Here is a 24,623-nt window from a genome sequence, read left to right as displayed (position 1 = left end):
AGGACGCTTTGTGTATGTTTAAATGAGACATTTAAAAAAATGCCGTATCACTCTAGTGATATTATGTATTAATATACGCTGTGTCTAGGTACACGCTAACGTGTACGCAAATAAAAAAGTTAGGTACACGCGAATTAAACTTCATTAAGCCAGTGACGTCATTATTTAGCGTACACAGTGACTTTATATTTTGGTACACGCTATTTTGATTTGATATGTTTATTGTTTGTTTGATAGAAAAATATTTGATATTATGAGGAGAGGGGAAGGGAAGCAGAACTATTCAAATGTTTCAAACTTAATAATGTAATAAATTAATGTGTATGTATTATATTCACGTTAGCTAAATAAATTTTAGTTGACATGAAATGTACAAAATATTGTTAAAGATTTGTTTACTACGTAAGTCAATTATACCAGTTTATAAACTATAAACCAATGCTGTTGTGTTTATTTCTATTTATACAGGGAATTGAACTTGTTACCATTTTCATAGAAAATATGTTAATATTTGTAAATACCCTATCCTATATAACATAATAAACCTTTATATTTTTGTGATGGGGAAGTTAAGAAGATTTCGAAAATAAAATAAAATATAGGGTGTTCCATTTAAAAAAAACATACGTTTGGTCTGCCACTATGTTATCGAACGCCCTGTAACATTTTAACTAATTTTGTAATATGAAGCTCAAAGTTTCCTACAATTTTTTTTATTAACTTTTATTGCTATCTATTACTATAGCCGGTCTACTGAGCTTTATCACACTAATCAATCGCCCTGTATCTTTTATCTTAATACTTCTGCTACCGTTAATCATGAATTTTTGTCTCTTATCTTTTTCATACTGTTTTAAAATCATGTTAAACTCATTAAAAGAACTAAATAATTGCCCACATTCCATAGTTAATTAAAAAAACACTAAACAAATAAAAAAAAGAAACTCTTTACGAATCAATATTAAAATGTGAACACAACGCGATTAGACAAATTCCAACACTCGAACACTCGCGGTATATACTTATTATACCACAGCATACACGTGGCTCAAGTTAGCGTGTATCCAAAAAACCAGTAACAGTGCACGCTAAATAGTGACGTCACTGAATTGATGACGTTTCGCGTGTACCTAACTTTTTTATTTGCGTACACGTTAGCGTGTACCTAGACATAGCGATTAATATAAACAGAAAATAAAAACGCACTATAAATTCTTCACTTTCCAATATTGATTATCAGTTTGATTTTGTATGCATAACCTCACTATCGCAGTTTATGTCAATAAATATTTATTAACGAAAAAGAAAATATTTTGTTGCACTATAAATTACAGTATAAATTAATAACTAATGAATTCTAACAATTGTATTCGGTTATTATCACTACAAAATAAAATATTCAAGTTTAACAAAATAATCCCATAAGACTCAATGTTAAAACGTCCTTACAAAATCTGACAGCGTATCACGTGACTGTACGTAGAGGGGAGACGCACGGAGCCAATACTTACGTTTTAAATACTGAATTTAAGTTTTTTAGTGTTCCGTAATATGTAATTATAAATTAATCTTAGCGCCATCTACACGATAATTTTGAAAGTACCCGAAGTAAGAAATTCATATTTTATCAATATAACGTTAAAATGATTAGCAAAATCTTAAAAAAATCGACTACAATTTAATTAATTTTTGCGTTGTAAATATTAAGCGATAACAATTAAATAATAAATTTAAAAATTACCGGTGAAAGTTGAATTAGTAATCCGCCAGGAGCGCCACCAGCGAAGCTCAGGGGGGAGAGATTAAATGTCCAGCAAACGACGGCACTGTTGCCAGATTTACCTTTTTCCTTTTAGCGGGAATTTTAAAAATAGTCTAATGTCACTTTACTTTTAAAAGAGAGTTCTGTTAAATTTATAACCTTACTTTTACAAGTAATTAGGATTATTTTGTTTACATGTAAATATTGAAACAAGTATTGTACTGTGTCATAATTTAAAACTCATGTTGCAGTATTTTGAAAAAAAAATGAAGCTCAAAAGAAATATACTTATACAGTACAAATTATTTTTTAATGGGAATGGAAATTTACGATTTCAAAGGTGAAAATGTGTTGGGATAGTATAGATGGACACTTTTTTATTTTAGTATTAAGTGGTTACATAATTATTCAGAATATTAATAAAATTACTAGTAATTTGAATTAGTTTTAATATGTATTATAATAGTATTAATTCTCATCATGTATCTGGCTAAATAGCTAAGCGCTAAAGCCGCAAAATCAAAAAAATTTAAAAAAACATTCTTAGCGAGGGCAAGTTAATAAATTCTATTTTCTTATTGCAGTCATTTTGTGACGGCTTAAAAGTTACATAAATGATGTCTTTAGGCTGTGCAATTTTAACTGTAGAAAGACATCTTTATGACTTGTATTTACATGATATAGGGCTTTTCACTCATTTGTTTCGAGCTTCTGTCATGTGTTGTCTAATATTAATATATCTATGTCATATGTTATTGATATTGCCAATGATACAAACCAAAGAAGTATGACGTAGATATTTTAATATTAGGCGCGTTCCAAGTGACATGAAAACCGTCCTTCGTACTGCCCTCGTCATGCGCATTATAAAAAATGCGTTCCAAGCGAACATGAACGATGATTGGTATCGTACACCGTGTTGTTCCAAGTGATCCATGTACCGCTTCGAAATCGGTAACTGAACGGCCCTTTTGATACATGCCTTCAAGCAGAAACTATTTGTACTGACTTGCGCAGTTAGGATTGTTTTCATTTTTACTGGTCACTATGAGATCAGCTGATGATTCAATAATAGAATAATCCACAATTTACGCTATTAGTACCTGTGAATCTTGATTTCCGTTTGAATAATTATTAATTCTTTTTTTTTTCAAATTAATCTTATACAAATGGATAATTTATTATTTTTTTTTTCATAGAAGACAACGATTTAATGTCAGATATCGATTCTGGGGAAGATTTTGAAGCTGAAGTGATGTTTAATGAACATGTAAGAAATATTAATTCTTAACCATCTAGCAAACTACTAGTGGTACAGTGGTACTCGTACTGAAAATGGCTCAGGCGCAACTCGAACTTGAAATGGTACACCAATTCGTTCCAAGAGGGTTACGTACCGGTAATCGGTTCGAGATCGAAAGAAGACCGTTCAAGGGCGATTCTGCGCATTAAAAGAGTCCAATCGATTTCGTGGCGGTTCAAGGGATCGTACAAATGTGTCGTCTTGGAACGAACCTATTATGTGACACTTGACCGAAGCTCGAAACAAATGACAATCGATGAAAAGCCCTATTCAATAGGGCATTTCATTCACAGTCATTTGTTTCGAGCTTCTGTCACATAATATTAATATATCTATGTCATACGTTATTGGTATATACCAATGATACAAACCAAAGATGTATGACGTAGATACATTAATATTATGTGACTCATGACAGAAGCTCGAAACAAATAACAATCGATGAAAAGCCCTATTGGCGTCTGCATATCAGGATCCGGTAATACTATATTATTTATCTATGATCAGGATATTGCTGGGTGTACACAAGTAAACAACACTTTTTTGATTTATTTCATCACAGGTTTATTTCATTAAATGAAAACTTACATGGATACAATTTAAATAAGATATTTTTTCTATTTAAGGCAATATAATATAAGATATATATTTTAGTATAACTCTCCTACATTAACAAGCTTTAACACATTCAGTGGCCATGACGTATGGGTAGCATCACGACGGTTTTACGGAAGGTACTGACGACACATAAGTTATGTGAGTAGTACTGTGTAACTAAATAAATGATTTAAGTATGTGGTACCAGCCAAGTGGAGCTTGTTCGAGATGGGCACCAAACATGTTAATCTGGTCATGCACAGAGACTTATACTATAATATGTTATATCTCATATTGCTCACTATTGTAATGAGTGAGCCTGCATACACGAACTATAATATATTATTATGGTTCTGTGTATGCAGGATCACTCATTACTACTGTAGTGAACAATATGAGATGTAATATTATGAGATATACCTATTATATATTATGGTATAGCTCTCCATGAGTGCCAAGTTTTAAACTTAACTTATAACAACTAATGGATACCCTTTTATCCAAAATTTTATGAAAATTTTGAATGGTCATCCCACATAACAATGATGTTCGCATCATGTTCTAAGCATATCCTACCAACATTCGTCGAAGTATATCCTTTTTAGTATATGCGTAGTACAAGCATAGCATGTACCATAAAAAACATTCTAAATTTCATGTTCTTTGCATGTGCCTCAAAGAATATTCTTGCACCGAATATACTGAGCACATTCGGGTACGTAGTATCTCGGAATGTTCGTAAAAGTTTATTCTTAGAATATACCTTAATCGAATATTCTTAGTATATGCGTAAGTATATGCAAAAGTATATGCTTAACACATACTTGTATATACTTTTAAAATATCTTAAAAAGAATATACTGTATGTACCTATAGGAAGAAGAATAATGTTAGCCTATAGATTATCAACTTCGCGTTAAGAATAATTAATCAAATTTATGTATTTTGGTAGGTACTAGTGAACTATCTAATTCATTTTTTTAACCGTTTTAATTGTATGGTAAAAAGTTTAAAACTTAATTCTATTGAAGAAAAATGAGAAATTCTCGTTTCGTTTTCAGTTGAAATGAATATACCATTTTGATTTGAGTTTATACCATAAGTATTTTTACCTATAATTTTCGGGAATCCGGAAACGGCCATTCATTGTCATTCTGACCCTTGCAGTGCATTTTATACCTGCACAAGGGAAGGGGGTAGGTAACAAAAGAGCAAAATATGAAAATAGTTTCCAGTACAGTTATGCATTTATGTCTACGCTGTAAGGTAGGACCAAGTATTTCTAGCTACAAGGACTAAAACATTTTTAAGAACATAAAAAGCAGTTTGAAAATAATAAATTGATATTGGTACTTCAATATTTCCTAAATACCTAGTAAGTAAAAGTATGTATAATGTATATAGATACCTATAAATTTTAGTAATTTACATACATATTATATATATTTGGCTATTATATAATTATATAAGCAGCATTTTTATTTTGATGTGCACATAATAACTAAATATAACTTATATTTTATATATAGGCTACTTACCCATATAATATTTATTATACATAGGTACCTATATAACTAACTAAAGTTTATATATTTTATACTTACTTTTTACGTAATATTGTAGAATGTAATAACTACATTCTCATATGCAATTAGAATATGTAAATATAATATATTAGTAGAACCAAAGAATACTTAGTATTCTTTGGTAGAACCTATAGGATGAGATTGGGTGATGTTGAAAACATACTTCTGCGAAATACAGCACATCCTTGGAATATTCTTCCCATATACTAAAAATATGTGCGATAGTACATTCTAAGTATATACATAGAAGGTATATAGCACTTCCTTGGAATATTCTTCCCATATACGAAAAATATGTGCGATAGTACATTCTAAGTATATAACTAGAAGGTATATAGCACTTCCTTGGAATATTCTTCCCATATACTAAAAATATGTGCGATAGTACATTCTAAGTATATAAATAGAAGGTTTATAGCACCTCCTTAGAATCTTCTAAAAAGTATGTTCTTGGTATATACTGAAAAGAAGTGCGGTAGTACATTCTAAGTATATACATAGAACGTTTAAGTACTGTAATGTAGTATATACTCAGTATATGCTCTGCACATTCGCAATGGTAATTACGCATATTCTAAGTATATACTTTTTCTGAAAAGTATGTTCTATGAATCTACTAAGAACATGAAATTGTTATGTGGGATATTGGTATTAATTCCACAACCCCTTCCTATAACAATAGGCCCATTGTTGGATGTTATTGCAGTAGTTATACTGGAAATACTTACTAAAATTGTATGTATCTGCATCACTTGAAGTCTACCCAAAAAGCTATTAATACTCTCTAAACCATCATTAATACATCTTGTATACATAATAGGATTTTTTTCAGAATCAGATATTTTATTAAGATTTACTTACCATGCCCTATCTATGTGCCAGGCACTTAACAGTCTATTAGGAGTAATACCCATTACATTTGACGAGGCATTGTACAAGGTGTCGCTTATGCCTGATATGAAAACATTTGACTATACATATAATACCAACACAGACGTGTATTTAAAAAAAAGTGGTGAATTAAAGTAGGTATCTTTTCTATTTGAAAATAAGAAAGCAGTACAAAATCCATTCCCAAATTCATCTTTTACTAATACTGTCATAAGTTCAAAGTCATAGGAATTGAGCCCATGAGTTCCATCGATTGCAATAAAGGATTTACCAAACTTAATTAACATTTCCTTTTGGCACAGTATTAAGGAAAATAAGACAAAAATCATAAATGTTAAATTCAGAATGAATATCCATTAGTATGCCCTGTTGTTTGTAAAATAATATTGGACATGAGTCTGTAAGCATTCAACCCAAAAATAAACACTGGTTGCATCATCATTGTACATATACCCATCTTTCAAATCAATGCCATAATAGAGTTTAATGTTTGTGATATCTTTTCTTGTAAGTAAATCAATTCTTTTTATTTCGCCTCCTATGCTATTATGCTATCCTGAACAGTCTGAAGTTTACTAAAAAAAGTAAAATATAGGTATAGGAAAATCAAACACACTATTTGAAATTGTAAACTGTAGTAAATATTCTTGTTTTAAATTATATTGTGTATATCGACGGCGGAAAGGCAGGACCTCATAACTGAAAAATTTGTATAAAATGAGTTACGTTGGTTTTCGCTTTAGAATAAGTGTATCAGCACCTATTAAACAGCTTTTAGAGCTGGGAAAGCCTTCTGGAAGCCTTCCGGAAACTTTCCCAGCTGTAATCGCTGTTTAATAGCTGCCGATACACTTATTCTAAAGCAAAAACTGAAGTAACTCATGTTATAAAAAATTTTCCGTTACAAAGTCCTGCCTTTCCGCCGTCGATATGCAAATATTTTACTTACATTGTTGAAGAAAGTCTCAAAATAAACTTTGAAGAGATATTTATCTGATTTTGGTATTTATGTAAGTGCTCTATATCATCCTCATGCCCATAATGTGTTTTAAAATAGTTTGAATATTTTTAGATATTATTATTCAACTAGTACACCAAATAACCATTTTGCAGGATCCTTGGGATTTTAAAGCTCTTTCTCTATCTTGTTTTGTAAAATAATTTTTTGAGGATCACATACATATACATTCATAATAAGATGTTTCATGTTCTTGTACTCTTGTTCTCTTCCTGTGCCATCTTTACAGTGCAAATCTAAAAAAACATAACAGGTGATTACATGGGCAGTTATACTACTTACAGCTTACTTTGTATCTAATCTATTATCTAGTATTACTCTATTAGTATCTACCTACATAAAACTATCTTTGAAATCTAAATTTTTGATATCAACATCAACCTTAATACTTAAAAAATAAATAATAATGTGGAAGTTACAGGTACCTGCCTAAAAGTTTTTGAATTGCAATTTTATCAACTGGAAAATACTGCAACATAATGAGTTTGAAATTATGACACAGCACAATATTTATTGTTTCAATTTACATGTAAATAAAATAATAATCCTAATCACTTGTAAAAGTAAGGTTAAGATTTTTGACTTGAGAAAACAGGACTGTCAAATTTAAAACCAAACTGCTATAAAATTTTAAAATTCCCGCTAAAAGGAATCTGGCAACATTGCCGTCGTTTGCTGGACATTTAATCACTAGATGTTTCACGATAACGCTTTGGTTAAATATGAAAAACAGCGCTCCATGCCGCTTGTATCGGAACTAATGCAAGCGGGAATTTCAAAATGTAATTTTGGTGGGAAGAAAATGTTAGGTTAAAATATTTGTAAAGTTGAAAAAAAAATAATTTGGTTTTAAAATATGCAAATTATTTTTAATTTCAAATATACAAAATACCATTTGGGAAAAAATAAGACATGACAACGTATTTTTATTTATTTATTTAATACCAGCAAAACCACTTTGTATATACTTTTTTACAAATCGTATCTTTACAAATGAAATTATTAATAGTTATCTTCCAAATACTTCTACAAAAGGGTATCTCAAATTATTGAAACATGTGTGCATCTCTACTTGTTGAAGGACTTTCAACTAAAACAAAAAATTAATATAATTGATTTGATAATAACCATATTCATTTCACGTAAAATAATTTGTATTAATTATATATTTTATGTAGGGGTTACTTACTTGGTGTTACATTCGTTTGCTTCCCTACACCACTAGCTGTGTTTACTTGTTCTCTAATAACAAATACTTGTTGAACTCACCATGCAAATGTAAGCTAGGAATTTGATCTTCCTAGGGATCTTCAAATCACATTCGTTTTGTTTCAAAAACTGTATTTGAATCCATTTTATCTAAATCAGGTTTTTGGATTATTGCTAACAATCAGATAAACATTTTTACTGATATAAAGATAAAAGATAAAGGTATACTGACAATGATGACAATTAACAAATTATAATGACACTCAGACTCAGTGATATAGAAGAAATCTTCACTCCAGGTGCATGGCGACATCTCAAAAAACGTATCATTACTAAAAATGACATTTAGTTTAGTATGACCTTGAGATACCTGCGTGAAACATCTAGTGCATTTAATCTCTCCCAGCTCAGTAGCGGGACTCCGTGCACTTTCGTTTCAAGCGATGCGATCGCATTTATGCAAATTAGCAGAGTAGTAGAAGAGGTGTTCCCAAATTCCCAACAGACTACTAAATTCCACACGGACGTAAGCAGTGATTGGTCGTTATCATCTGATTTTGACATAGATAGACCACTCTTGACCTGTGCTTAGTGGTGTGAACAGCGCTTGGCTCCGCGTTCTACGAATACGAGGTCTTTCCTAAGTACTAACGTACCTAACCTACCCCAAATTGTTTTTGTCTGGGTAAGTTGAGCATTAGCTTAATCATTTGAATACTTCTTTCTTTTTTATAGGCTTAATTTGATATATTTTGTTATTTTTCTTTTTTATATATTGTTTATTACAAAACTTGCACTGACTGGCTTTTTGTATTATGAGTAACGAACAGGGGGGTACGTCCCCCCTCAAACCCGTCGAGAACATAATTTTAGATTCCGCATCAAATAGTAATAACGATATTTCAAATAGTAATAACGATATTTCTAACTCCCATAGCCTATCTCAGAACGATAAAACCCATCAGGAACAAAAAATTATCAACCTCTACTCCGAAAAAGATAATGGGCCCTTTTTTGTGTATTTAGAATCAACAAACATAGATACGAAAGTAGGTTCGTTTAATGGGATTAAAATTGCTAGAGATATTTTCAATTTAAAATTAAAAGATATTCGAAAAATACATAGTAAAGGCCTTAATCGAATTGCAATTGAATTTATTAATTTTGAATCAGCTAATCAATTTCTAAATAATAAAACTTTGTTAGACAAGGGTTATAAAATTTATATTCCCTTTAATTTTGTTACTTGTAAGGGTATAGTTAGACAAATTGATCTAGAGATTGGTGACAAAGAATTGTTGGATTGTTGCAGTACAGGCTCTGACATCGAAATACTAAATGTTAGAAGACTCAATAGGAAGGTATTCAAGAATGACGTAATCACGTACGAACCAACAGGCACAGTACTCTTTACTTTTAAAGGTGTAATAATGCCTAAAATAGTAAACTTTTATGGCATGCCGAAACTAGTTAACGTTTACGTAGCACCAGTTACTCAGTGTTTCAATTGTTTAAGGTTTGGGCACACTAAAACAATCTGTAAGAGTAAAGATCGTTGCATTAACTGTGGTGAACTTGCCCATACTGAAGCATGTGAAGTCAGATGCTTCTTCTGCAAGGGACCCCACAAAGCCACTGATAAGAACTGCCCCGAATTCCTGAGGCAAAAAAACATTAAAGAATTAATGGCATACGAAAATATGACTTTCTATGATGCCAACGAAGCAGTCACAAAAACATATGTAGAAAAAGATAAGTTTATTATGTATGCCAGTGACTTCCCAGTTCTTAGGAATAGGAAGTCCAATAATATCCCAAACAATAATGTTAGCATCAACGACTCTGTCACGCCCTCCCAAAGAAGAACTCATAACTTCAAATCCTCCACTACCAAACGCTCATTTCAACAGGTGGTCTCTAACTCAAACAACAAAAGACGAGTCATTCAAAAAGGGTACGACAAGAAAGCTCATGAAGAAAACCTCTTTTTCCCTAATTCACGCCCCGAAAAATCAACATACTCTCCCTCCCAACAACAAGCCTCAACATCATATAACACAAACACAGAAAAACCCTCATCAAACTCTCTACAAAACTTAGCCTGGCATCCCAGTGCATTGCAACATATTCAACATTCTGACTCAGATACTTTATATAATACCAGAAACGCTTGTCTACATTTTCTCAATAATGCGACATTCGATAATTTAAATATTCTCAAAAATATATTATCCCAGACAAACTTGGACTATATGGACCAAGATTCAATCTCAGACTTTGACTCTTTATAACTTCCTATACACCACAATGTCTCACAACCCAAAACTAAAAATAATACAATGGAATATCAGAAGTGTTAACGCAAATAGGGATAACCTGATTAGTCTAATATCCGAAATGGATCCAGATATCATTTTCATCAATGAAACATGGCTTAAGCATGATGCCAGATTTTCTTTAAACTTTTATAACATCATCCGACAAGACAGGGATGATTCATTTGGTGGGGTGGCAACATGCATTAAGAAATCCATAAGGTTTTCGACAATCAAAAAATTCAATTCAGCTCTAGTTCAATACATAATAATTAGTATCAGTAACCTATACCTTATAAATATATATTCTAGTTCAAATATGGCAATCACTGCCACTTTACTAAACGAAATGGTAGAAGGTATACCCTTAAATAATCTAATCATTATGGGGGATTTGAACTCACACCATCCCGCTTGGGATAAAGGGGTATGCAATAAAGGTGGTAAAGTTATTTTTGATTTTTCCTTTGATAATGACCTTACAGTGTTAAATGATGGCTCAGCAACGTTATTTCAAGACTCTAATAAGAACATCAGTGCAATAGATCTTGCAATTGTGAGCAACAGTATGTGTTTGTCGTCTGAGTGGGGTGTTATCCAAGACTGCGGTAACAGTAACCACTTTCCCACATACATTAAATTAAATATAGAGGACCTTAATGGAATAGAAAGACACTTACTTAAACCATACAAAACAAGAAACACTAAAAAAGCTGACTGGAATACCTATTACCAGAACATATTATTAAACAAGCAAAACTTGTCAGAAATCAAAGACTATAAGGATTTCCTTACAGTCATAAACACAGCGGCAGATGAAGCAATCCCTTTCAAAAATTGTGGGGTACAGGGTAGACCCAGGAATCCATGGTGGGACGAAGAGTGTTCCTTATGGATCAAAACACGAAAAGAAGCAATCTCCAATTTTAATAATTCCCCCTCTATAGAAAATTTCATCGAAACAAAACGCATCATCGCTATGACTAGGAGGAACTTAAAAGCAAAAAAGAAATACAAATTTAAAAACTTTTGTGAATCCTTAAACAGAGGATCTAATATCACTTACGTTTGGAATAAAATTAAAAAATTTTCCAATTATCACAATAATAAAGTTGTTCATAATCCGCCAGATAATATTAAATTAGAAATATTAGGTAAAATGTCTTCAATAAACATTGATCCCAATTTTAATATGTCATATGATAACCAAGAAGTTGCTCCCTTTTCAATCCATGAGTATAATTTGGCGTTAAATAATAAAAAAGATTCTGCGCCAGGTATCGATGACATATCTTACTTGATGTTAAGAAACCTCCCACTGGCAGCCAAAAACACACTGTTAAGAATTTACAACCTTTGTTTGAGTGGGGGTCCTGTTCCTGTGGAATGGAAAAAATTTAATGTAATTAACATCTTAAAGCCTCAAAAAAACCCTACTTTGTCTGAGAGTTTCAGACCAATAGTCCTATCATCCTGTGTACTTAAAACTCTCGAAATCATAATTAAAAATCGTCTGGATTGGTTTATGGAACACAATTCACTATTTAAAATTAATCAATCAGGTTTCAGGAAAGGTAGAGGGACATATGATAATTTAGCTCTTTTACACTCTACGATTTTAGAAGCATTTGAATCTTCCCAAACGGTATTAGCCATTTTTCTAGATATTAAATCAGCCTACGACAATGTTGAAATATACCACCTTTATAATAAACTTAAAAATTTAAACCTCCCCTTGGCTTTAATCAACCTTATCCTTAAAATCCTACAAAATAGACTTTTATATTCAAGAGCTGATGACGGCAATTTCTTGGGACCATACCAAACTTCTAAGGGGCTACCTCAAGGCTCTCCCTTAAGCACCATTCTTTTTAACATATACATTCATGACCTTTTCTATTTATTCTCTAACGAAGTGAAAATATGTGGGTATGCAGATGATTTAGTGTTGTATATTAGTGGTAAAGACATTCATAGTATGACAAATAAGATCATCCCAGAAATTACAAACACTCAAAACTGGCTAGAAGCTCATGGGTTGTCTATTTCAATTGATAAATGTGAAGCTGTGTGGTTCACAAGAGGTCAACGCAAAACAAACCCCCCTATAATCACTCTTAATAATAACAATAACATTCCCTTCAAAAATCAGGTTAAATTCTTGGGCATCACTTTTCATAAAAACTTGAAATGGGACCCTCACATAGACAAAATTGTACTTAAAGCAAAGAAAAATATCAACATATTGAGAGCATTGTGTGGAGTTTGGTGGGGTGCAGACCCCAAGATTCTAATTATGGTCTTTAATGCTTTGATTAGGTCTCATATGGATTATGGTTCCTTTCTGTTCAGCCCAATTACACAGAAATGTAGCAATAACCTAAATAAAGTATTTTTCGAAGGGCTCAGAGTATGCCTGGGATGCATGAAATCCACTCCGCGCTTAGCAATCTTAGCTGAATCTGCTCAGATTGACCTGGAACATAGAAGTCTAATACTAGCGTCTAAATTCATATCTAAAATTATCAAAATTAACAATCACCCAGTAATAAAGACGCTTCTTAACATACGTAGAAAAATCATAAATAAACCCATTTTCCACAAGGCAAACCTCGTACCTCTTCTTGTAATGGCCCTTGAACATTTTTTCCCTTATCAAAACAAAATACACAAACATCCAAACTTTCCTTGTTATGACTTGGACTTCAACACATTAATCAATCCAATACAAACGTTAAACTGTAATCTTAAGAAAAATGAATCATCAATCAAACAAAAATTTTCAATATTCACCCAAAAGTACAATAGGGATTTCTCCTTTGTATATACTGACGCCTCCAAAAGTAATGGGAGAATAGGTTTTGGAGTCAACATTCCCAACATTAACTTCAAGTTTTCTTCTAGGCTTCCTGGTGAGTTATCTATAACAAAAGCCGAGAATGTAGCAATTTACCAAGCAATTAAAATCATAATATCTAAAGACATCAAGAAGGCTATTATCTTCTCAGATTCTCTAAATGCTATATCTAAAATTAAAAACCCTAAAATATCAGCCACTGATGACTCAATCTCCCTCAAAACAAAAAATCTCATCTTATCAGCATATAAGAAAGGTTTTGACATTTTAATCTCATGGATTCCAGGACATTCTGACATTCCTGGTAATGTAGAAGCTGATTTACTAGCCAAAATAGGGACAGGCTTAAATATTCCGTTGGCTATGTTATTAGACTCCCAAGATATTCTAAACTCCATAAAGGAAAAAATTATTACTAAATTTAAAATCAATTGGGAAGCCATGCTGCGGAGGAAAAACTACCAGTATATGAGAATGCAAACCTCTTTTTCCTTTAAGGCATGGTTCTCAACCCTAACATTTAAAAACAGAAGACATATCACCACAATAATAAGAATGAGAACAGGTCATTGCTTAACTAAACAACATCTTTTTAAAATCAAAATAATAGACAGTCCAGCATGTGAATGCGGAGTAGTGGAGGATTTAAACCATATTTTCTTTGAATGCCCCATTAATGTTATTCCCAACATGGATTTATACACAATCTTTATTTCAATGAAATTCAAAACACCAATCTCAATAGATACAATCTTAATATCCCCTAACGAAAGGTCGGTCAGTGCAATCTTACAGTTTCTTGACTATAATAAAATTAATTTGTAATTCATGATGCTCAACTTTATTTTAATATGTTTAATATTTTTGCCTTTCAGTTTCTCCTCTGTGGCGTTCCTATTACCATTTGTTTACAATCTGTGTTTGTGTTTCCTATTTGTATATAACACCTTAACCTCAAATTTTTAAAAGTCAGGAAAAAACAGGGTTGTTAACAACGCAACTGAATATTTCCGTAGATGGCGCTTCAAAAATCCGTAGAAATCCGTAGTGCAGAAATCTGACAGAAAATGACACTTGGCAGACCAAAAAAAGAAGAAGAATGACACTTGACAGACAAAAAAGAAGAAGAATGATGCTTGACAGACCAAAAAAAGAAGAAGAATGACACTTGACAGACCAAAAAGAAGAATGGTGACACTTGATAGACCAAAAAAGAAGAAGAATGGCACTTGACAGACCAAAAAAGAAGAAGAATGTTACTTGATAGACCAAAAAAGAAGAAGAATGACACCTTAAGCATAGAGGTATATATTAACATAGAGGGAGCCTACCTTCCGCGCTTCCTGACGACAAGATCTCATGGACTGGTTTGCTGCATCTCTTTCTAACACATTGTATCGAAAATCTATGATGACATTCAGTGTGAATATAGGTACGGAAGAGGAGGACAACTATAGCAGCTTTACTGTGCGTAAGAGTGAAACAGCACTAATCAAAATAAAAAAGATGGTGTCGTCACTTCGCTCTGAATGACACTCTCTCTATGCTAATATATAACTCTATGACCTTAAGAGTAAAAAATCCTCATTTTAGCTTCTTGATGGCTGCAGCTGAAAAATCCGTAGAAATGTGGTCGATATCCGAAAATCCGAAATAATTTCGAAAATCCGTAGATCTACGGAAAAATCCGTAGAGTTAACAACCCTGGGAAAAAATGCTACCATCTCACGCAAATGTCAGCGGCCCTGATATGGTTTAGAACCAGATTACATCACGGTCGCCAATAAATAGTGCTGGCGAATCGCCTCGTAGCGAAGCCATAAAAAAAGAGAAGAAGAAGAAGACATAGATAGACATATGGATCTGGATGAATTTTTGTGGTTATGTAAGTATATTTTTTGTCTGTCTGATTGACACTTTCTTGTTTTTGAAAAATTTGTTCAAGAATGGAAATATGAAGACGTGGAAAGATATGCAGAAAGTTGAGACAAGTTATGTAAGGTCTAGAACAGTTCACACAAAGAAACAAGATGATTTATACTATGAGTATAGTTTTTAATCAATTTCATGCTATGAGTGTAACAGAAATAACAATAATATGCAAGGAGTATAGATGCTAGGAGAGTATATTATATTCATTGATGTGGTAAGTCCTTTATTAGTTGCAATAATTAAAACTTATAGGTACTTGTCTATCTTTAGGATATAAGCCCAACTATAAAATAATTAGGACAGAGAAACCTGTTCCATTCATTGTCCCTCCAGACTGATTTGCAAACTGTGAGATCAAGGACAGCTTTCTATCAGTTATGTATTGGAAAACACATGCTGGACATGCTGAACCATGCATCTGTAAAAACTACAAGAAAAAATGGTTGTAGAGAAATTAATGAGGTGCCACCCAATAAAATTTCATGAGATTCAAGAATGTGAAGATACATGAGCAATTTCAGGTAGGGATCCTATTAAATTACATAATGTAACTTTAACACAGGTATATGAATTACTCTTTTCGGTTGTAAGATAGTTTTCTGTCCTTCAAAGTTTATTAAAAGAACGAAAATGAACAATTTTCCTACAGCGTGACATACGCAGCCTACAACATCTATTGGAGACAACAGCCTTACACATTGTTTTGTAGAGTTTGTAACATTTTTTGTATTCCCTGTTACCAGTGCAACTGTAAAGTATATGAGCTGAAAAATACCTTATGAATAATACTAACTCTGTTTTAGATGATGCTGCAAGGTGTTTGGGAGAAAATAAAAAGAGAAACTGAGTAAACATTGAATTTGATATTAAGATAGTTTTTTAGCTCACAAATGTTTTTTGTTTTGTATCTGTATTAAATTTTTATTATACAGTAGGTACTTAGCACCCCAATTATCCGTGCTCCTCGTGACCGGAAGTGGCACGGATAATTGAAAAGCACAGATGATCCAATCATTAATTTCTTATACAGTGAGCACGTAAAGGTTGGAATAAATTCATTTTCTCGAGAATGGACGACTTTTGAAAAAAATCCCAAAACAGGTCAATTTTTAATTTTAAATTACGACTTTTTGGCATATATATAATACTAGTGACTTCACCCATCTGGGCGTGATGACGTCATCGATGATTTTTTTAAATGAGACTAGTAGTCGTGTGATAGCTCATTTGAAAGGTAATTCAATTCTCTATTCAGTAATATAAACATTAACATAATTATTTATACAGGGTGTCCAAAAAATTTTTTTTTGTATTAAATTTATTGACATAAAAAGAAGAATGTATGTAATTTATTTATTTCAAAATACATTTTACTGCTCGCAGAAAACAGAAAAAAATGTATATTTGAAAAATAATCATTGCTTTTTGCTTAAATTAAATGTTCAAATTGTCACGAGGCTGGTGGGTACCTGCTTTAATATTGAATTTAAGCCAAAAACAATATTTATTTGCCAAAAACACATTTTTTCCTGTTTTATGATAGCAGTAAAATGTATTTTGAATTAAATAAATTACACTCATTCTTCTTTTTATGTCAATAAATTTAATTCAAAAAAATTTTTTTTGGGCACCCTGTATAAATAATTATGTTAATGTTTATATTACTGAATAAAGAATTGAATTACCTTTCAAATGAGCTATCACACGACCCCTATTCTCATTTAAAAAAAACATCGATGACGTCATCACGCCCAGATGGGTGACGTAACTAGTATGACATATATGCCAAAAAGTCTTAATTTAAAAATAAAAATTGACCTGTTTCGGGATTTTTTCCCAAAATCGTCCGTTCTTGAGAAAATGAATTTATTCCAACCTTTACGTGCTCACTGTATATGATTCATATAAGAATATTTCATAAGAATTTCTTATGCATGATATGTACTTACCTATCATAAAAAAATAACAGAAAAAATAAATCTTTCATTATGAGTCTCCTTTTCTGCATATAGAGTTTCTGTCGAGTGATTAAAGTGATGCTATTTTGATAAAACCTTAAAAATTCAATTTGAGTAATAGAAAATCATAGCACGGATAATCCGCAGCCCGGATAATCTGCACACGGATCGGGGTTCTACTGTAGTTGTATAGGCTAATTTACAAGAATGTTAGTTTGTTTTTATAGATTTTACTTGATTCATAAATATTGTGAAATTTCTTATAAGATTATATTTACATATATACGCATACTTAATTTAGGTCTGAATTTTAAAGAATTGTTAAGTAATGATGTTATTTTATAGACAACATTATAATATACTAGAGTTGTACTTTAAAAATCAAAATATTACTGGGTCCCAGGCGGGGTTTAGAGGGGTTTTACCTTCGCCATTGCACCAATAAGAGCCTCCCCTCCTTTGATTTCCGAGATTTTTAATAAAGAATAAAAAATTTTAAACATTAGGTATTTAGTGTTTTATTTAGTTTGCAATAGTTATTTTCAGTAAACATTTTTTATTATCGTATATTTATGGTGAAAACAATATTTAGTGTAAGGTTCTAGAAATTAAAGTCATTTTGAATTTATGCAAGGCAGGTCCACAACAGCAATTTTTATTTTAAGACAGCTAATGGAAAAACTTGAGAAAGAGAAAAAGAAAGACTCGCACATAGTATTTATTAATCGTGAGAAACATATGACAAAGTTACTGGAAACCTACTGGTACTAAGTAGGAAAGGAATACCGGCTGAATATGTGAGTGCTGCTAGACATGTATGAGATGGTAACTATCAGAGTTCAAGCAACGAAAACAGAATATTCTTTTAAATATGGTATTACAAATCCACATAGAGTAGTTAGCTGGGATAAACAAGAGCTCCACAAGATGATAGTTTTATGTATGTAGGATCGATATTACTGAGCAATGAGAAAGTACATGGAGATACTAGATACAAGTAATAGACCTGGATCCCGCGTATGAAAAAAAAGTTGATTATTAGCAAGCTGACAATTTGTTAATGGCTTAACGGTGTCGAGTCGGACAGCATGATTTGAGTTTCCACTAGACTTGTGTTATGGACGGATTTTACGGGCTGTGATTGGTCGTATTCAAATCAAGGACATTTAGGATTAGGAATCTCTCTCACTCGTTTGTTGCAGTTTTAGTTTTAAGGTTATAATACTTATACATATTTACATTTTAAATTTGTAAAGTTATAGTTCTTCTACAATAAATATTATAATACAAATGAATATCTTAATTTATAAATGTAAAGTTAATATTTTTCAGAGTATTTACGTACTTTGTATGCTGTTTTTTATTAAGTACTTATAATTTTCTCGGATCTACATTCAGCAAAAATTATATAACTAGTAGTAATGTTATAAGAAAATTAAATAGTATAATTTATACTTATAAAAGAGATAATATTATATTTATTTGTGTCTTAAAAATGTATGATTAACTTTCAGACTTATTTGATCTGATGTACTAAATTGGCTCAGAGACTAACAAAGTATTAACATATAAAAGTTTAAGGGTTGTAAGAACTTCAGAAGGAAATTTTAATACGAGTGGCCATTCCCCTGCCTAAACTGCAATACATATTTAATTTAATTAAATGAATTGCCATAAAATAGTCATACTAACTTTATGATGGAATTAATGGTAGGTATAGAGAAAAAAACAAATAGAACGTTTTTTAAATTGTTTATTAGTGAGCTGTTCTTTAGATCATACATAAGGTCGATCATAGACTATGCCACCATCTTATATGCATCTGCTAGCACCAATTTATTAAAGAAAATAAATGTAACGATCAATTGCTGAATTCAATTGATTGTTTGTCTAGGTGCCATGAGATCCACTCCTGTTGAAGCGTTATTTGGAGAAGCCATTGAATTACCACCATAGTTTAGAAGAACCTATCTGAGTGACAAATTCTTAATAAAAATTCTTCTTTCTCGAAACTCCTTATGCCCCTCAGGGGTGTCAGATCTTTTCATCCTCTATCCATCTCTTCCATTTCTTGCGGTCCTTTGCTAACTCTTTCATTTGTGTATGTGTTTTTCCTGCCCAATTTCTATAATCTGATCGATCCACCTTTTTCTTGTCCTCCATTTCCTTCTTTTACCATACCTTTTTGATTCCATCACCTGCTTTGGTAGTCTTCCCTGGTTCATTCGGTTAATGTGTCCATACCAATTTAATTTCTTTTTTGGATCTTCGTTATTATCGATTGCTATTTAGCCTTTGTCTAATATCCTCATTTCTTATTCTGTCCAATTTTGTTTTTCCTGCTATTTTTCTCAACTGCTTCATCTCCGCTGCGCTTATTGTACTGTCTATTTTTGCATTGTTTACCCATGTTTCACTTGCATAATTTTAAAGTTGATACGTATATTGCATTGTATACCTTTAGTTTTATTTCTTCCTTTCCAAATATTGTTTTATTTAGTGCATAGTAGATCTTATTTGCTTTTTTCGCCCTGTATGAGATTTCTTTGTCTACCTTTCCATCCTCTGATATTATTACCCCCAGGTATTCAAACGTCGAGATTGTTTCCATTATTTCATTTTTGCGACTAAATAACGTTTGGTTTATTTCTTCCCTTTTCTTTTGGGTTACTATCATGGTCTTCGTTTTCTTTACATTTACCTCCATTTTCAAATTTTCTATTTCTTCCACCCATATATTCATTAATTTTTGCATTTTTTCTTTATCGTCTGCTATTATTTCTAGGTCATCTGCATATAGTAATCCTTCCATTTTCACTGGTACTAAATTCCTATACCCTATTGTTGACTGTTTGCCTTGACCTTCTTTTAGCACTCTTCATTACTCGATCCATTACTAATATGAATGAAACTGTCCCCTTGTTTTATTCCTCTTAGATTTATTATTGGCAATCAGTTTCCGTTTATTTGTACTTTAGCCAGTACATTTCTATATACTTTTATTGTACTTTTTGCCAGGCTTTATATATTTATACAATCAAAAGCAGCTTTAATATCTATAATCGTAATATATAAGTGTTGTCTTTACAACACAAAAATTCCTACCCAACAATAGATATTAACTGCTCAAATCAACTTGATCTTTCACTAAAAAAAAATAATTGTTGGAAATAATGGGAGTGTATACTAAACTCATAAAATTTTGTGGAATTTATTTCTATAAAATATTTTTATTTTGTACAATAAATACTTTTCTCATCTGTTATCAATACATTATAAAGGTTTAAATAAATAATTATTGATTGGTGTATGGTGTATGTTATGTTATTTATGCCTGTTTACTGTTAATAATAATATTGGCTATGAGTAGTTATGTTTGGTTGTGTAGTCTTTTCCAGTTACGTCTAGCAACCTAACTTCTCAAAAAAAAATTACCAACGTCACTAGACAGTAGTTGTGTCTCAGATTAGCAAATAGACTTTACCTTTTCATACTTGATGGTTTCACTGTAATTATTAAGAATGCCTGACAGTTAACATGTTTAGATGACGGATTTTTTGTCTTTGATGAAGGCAAATTAGCCTGAGTATTGCGATGGCATCGATAGTCTTTCTGTAATAAAAAAAATCTATTTAATATCTTATAATATATGAATATATGTTTTGAACTTTAAATCAAAATGAACACAAAATTTGTTGCTTAGCAAAATACTTAAAAATTCTCTCCAATGTTAATTATTCATCCCTACAAAATATAAAACCCATAAAGTTAGAAAGTGAATATATTAACATCAATATTTACCTTGAAAACAAGCTTCATAGAATCATTTGGATAAGTTCTTAGAACTCTAAAATTTACTTTATTAACATTTTCATATTCTTTTTGACAATTTTGAGCATCTTCTTGTGTTGTTATATTAGCTCAAATCACTGCATTAAATGCGCCATCCTTTCCATTTATTTCGGAAAAATGAACCACCTTATACTCAAATGAGTCTGGGAGGAAGCTTTAAAAATTTACAAAATATAGGAAGCAAGTAGAAAGTAATTTGTTTTTTTTTATAAATATTACTATCTATCTGTAAACGTTCCATAACTTTTGCTGGAAATAATATGGCTGTTTAAAAATGAGTACAATAAACAAGTATAAACGTATAAAATAGTCTCAAAATCCAAGATTAATAACTAAAATATCAATATTTTTCTTTTGTATAACATAAACACACTGCATAAACAAAAACAAACGCGAAAACAGGGTTACGTATTTCTTTTAAATGTCATCAAATATGTCATTGATTTGAATACGACCAATCACAGCCCGTAAAATCCGTCCATAACACAAGTCTAGTGGAAACTCAAATCATGCAATCCGATGACGATGACTGCCAATCACAGCAAACGTCCATAGAGGTAAATTGACATAGAGAGAGTGTCATTCAAAGCGAAGTGATGACGCCATCTTTTTTCTTTGGATTAGTGCTGTTTCACTCTTACGCATATTAAGCTACGACAGTTGTCCTCCTCTTCCGTGCCTATATTCACACCTTAATGTCATCTTAGTTTCTCGGTACAATGTGCTAGAAAGAGATTGTCGTCAGGACGCGCGGAGTGAAGGCTCAAGTTGGATTTATAGTTTGACGTAGCGTAGACGTAGACGCAACGGAGACGCACTGGAAAAGATCAACACCGAATTTTGTGTACTCGTGTTTATAGATGAACGCAAGCGCCTGACGGAACGTAAGAGAAACGTAACATAACATAAGAGATGACCAACTTTCATCTTTTACAGTGCGTTTCTTCCGTCTGACCAATCATAAGGCAGAATTTTGTTCTGTCACTCAAAGTGGACCCGCCCCGCCCCTCATTCCTTGTGTTGTGTAAAAAGTTGATTGTCAACATATTCGAATTTTGTTAATTATTTGTTAATACAATCAGTGTTCTCAGACCTCCTGAAATTTCAGGAGACCTACTGATGGCGACCCTCGCCTACTGATCTACTGATGGCGTCCTTAAACCTCCTGATGAAGTGATGAAATTCTGAAAATCATCTGGTTTTGTTCCAACTCGATACAAAACCGTTCTTGAATGATTACGAGGATGCGCAGTAACGAAAAATGTGTTACTGCGCAGCATTACTCGTCATTGCGCATGCGCGTAATGATTCAAGATATGTTTTGTATGGAGTTTTAATTTTTCAGAATTTTATCCTATTTTATTTTTTTTATTTTTATGCTTTAGCCGCCATATAGCGTTGCCACAGCCGTCCCTTACAGATTTTATAGAGTTGCATGCCTACCTATAAACGTAAAAATACTCCACCAACTGATTCTACTGATTTTTCGTGGCGACATCTAGTTGCCAATCTATAAACGTAAAGACTGAAACTACAGAATTCTACCAATTTTTGAGGCGAGCGAGTCTCCTGAAATCTCCTGATCGTTCGTGGCGACACCTCCTGATCCTCAAAAAAGTCATCTGGGAACACTGAATACAATGGATGTTAAGTTATTAATTTAATAAAAATATATCATAGAGTCATTTCAATATTTCAGATAAATATGAGTTGTTTATTAGCCTAATTCGTGGTTATCCACACATATTATACGATAGGTAAATCCAATAAACATTTAAAGACCAGGAAATGAAACAAAATAGTTGGAAATCCCACGGCATGCGGCACCAAAGAGCATACTTTCGTTTATTTCCTAATCCATGTAACACACAAAACATAAATATAATAAATAATAGTATAAGTATAAATAAATAAACACAAAGTTTGTTTACTGTTCGTATAATTTATAGGCTATGTTGTTGAATTAGAATTAAGTCATTGTTTACTCTTTCTACGCACGCGCAAAAATTCCGCTACGTCGATCTATAAATTGACATAATATTTTCTTCCGTCTCCAGTCCGTTTCTTACGTCTACGTTGCGTCTACGTCTACGCTACGTCAAACTATAAATCCAACTTCACTCTATGTTAATATATACCTATGCAAACGTCCGTGTTGAGTTTAGTCACGTTTAGTGTGGTCTCTTCTAGAACCGTCTATATTCCTTAAGTGCACTTTACATCAACAATAAATTGAACAATAAATTGACCAAGTTATTCAAGGCCAAATTTGACGTGTTCTCAAAGCACAATTTGACATCCATGTTTGTTCGTTATTAACTTGACGCCAATAAATTCGTGAATTTCTTGAAAGCAAAATTTTCTTGTCCTCAAAAAAATTGAAGGAACTTGGAATAAATGTTGTAAAAATGTCAATATTTTCAGTAGTACCAATGCAATGATTTTTTTATTAGAAGCTTTTGAATGTCGTTTGTTTCTTTGTTTGAGTAAAGTGTTTGATTTGAAACAGAATAGAATAGAACAGATTAATAAAATAAATAAAATAGAGAGATAGATTAGAATAGATATATAGTATAAAATAAACTGAAATAGAATAGAGTAGAATATAATAGAATAGATGTAATATATATGTAGATACTTACTAATAAAGTATTTGATTTAAAACAGACTAGAGTAGAATGTAACAGATTAAATGAAATATATAGATAGATTAGAATAGATATATAGTATAGAATAAAGTAAAATATAATATAATAGGTGAAATGATTGTGAAAAGCAATAGTTTTAAGTACCTAGGATCGGTATTACAGAGTAATGGAGAAATAGATGGAGATGCATGCAGTAGAATTAGGGCTGGATGGATGAAGTGGAAAGAAGCGAGTGGTGTGTTGTGACAGAAAAATTCCAATGAAGCTGAAGGGAAAATTCTATAAAACAGCCACAAGACCGGCTATGATGCGCGGAACTGAATGTTGGGCAGTGAAAAAGAAAGCGGAACAATGAATGCATGTGGTGGAAATGAGAATGCTTAGATGGATGAGTGGAGTGACAAAGAAGGATAAAATTAGATATGAGTATATTAGGGGAAGTCTAGGTGTGGCACCAATTGATGCCAAAATGAGAGAGCATAGGTTAAGATGGTTTGGTCATGTTCAACATCGAGACGTTAAGGCCGCGTCCCACCATCAAATAATTTGATCAAACTGGTTTGAGCAAACTGAAAGTGACAGTTAGTGACGTCACATCCTGAGTGTTCATTGTGGATAATAATGAAAAATTTTAATTTTAAATAAAGTACAAACAAGTTAGACAACTCAATACAAAAAATTTGATCAAACTAGAC

The 24,623-nt window shown here is 32.1% G+C and overlaps 3 long non-coding RNA genes across 3 annotated transcripts; 1 reads left to right on the top strand and 2 right to left on the bottom strand.

Annotated features, from left to right (window-relative positions):
- Positions 1–3,608: 3,608 nt before the first annotated feature.
- Positions 3,609–7,838, bottom strand: LOC126880218 (uncharacterized). Its single transcript, XR_007696493.1, has 4 exons — positions 7,583–7,838; positions 7,089–7,393; positions 4,054–6,714; positions 3,609–3,981 (listed from the first exon to the last, which is right to left on the bottom strand). It is a non-coding gene; the product is annotated as an uncharacterized LOC126880218 (long non-coding RNA).
- A 1,064-nt stretch (positions 7,839–8,902) lies between these two features.
- On the top strand, positions 8,903–17,933 carry LOC126880214 (uncharacterized). Its single transcript, XR_007696489.1, has 4 exons — positions 8,903–9,051; positions 14,414–15,684; positions 15,741–15,991; positions 16,274–17,933. It is a non-coding gene; the product is annotated as an uncharacterized LOC126880214 (long non-coding RNA).
- A 2,690-nt stretch (positions 17,934–20,623) lies between these two features.
- On the bottom strand, positions 20,624–22,035 carry LOC126880215 (uncharacterized). The gene is made up of 2 exons (XR_007696490.1): positions 21,230–22,035; positions 20,624–21,040 (listed from the first exon to the last, which is right to left on the bottom strand). It is a non-coding gene; the product is annotated as an uncharacterized LOC126880215 (long non-coding RNA).
- Between the last annotated feature and the right edge of the window lie 2,588 nt (positions 22,036–24,623).

This window comes from Diabrotica virgifera, chromosome 2 (assembly GCF_917563875.1).
Source record: "Diabrotica virgifera virgifera chromosome 2, PGI_DIABVI_V3a".
NCBI lineage: Eukaryota > Metazoa > Arthropoda > Insecta > Coleoptera > Chrysomelidae > Diabrotica > Diabrotica virgifera.
The sequence above is the reverse complement of the archived record's forward strand: the minus strand, read 5'-3'. Positions and strand labels throughout refer to the sequence as shown.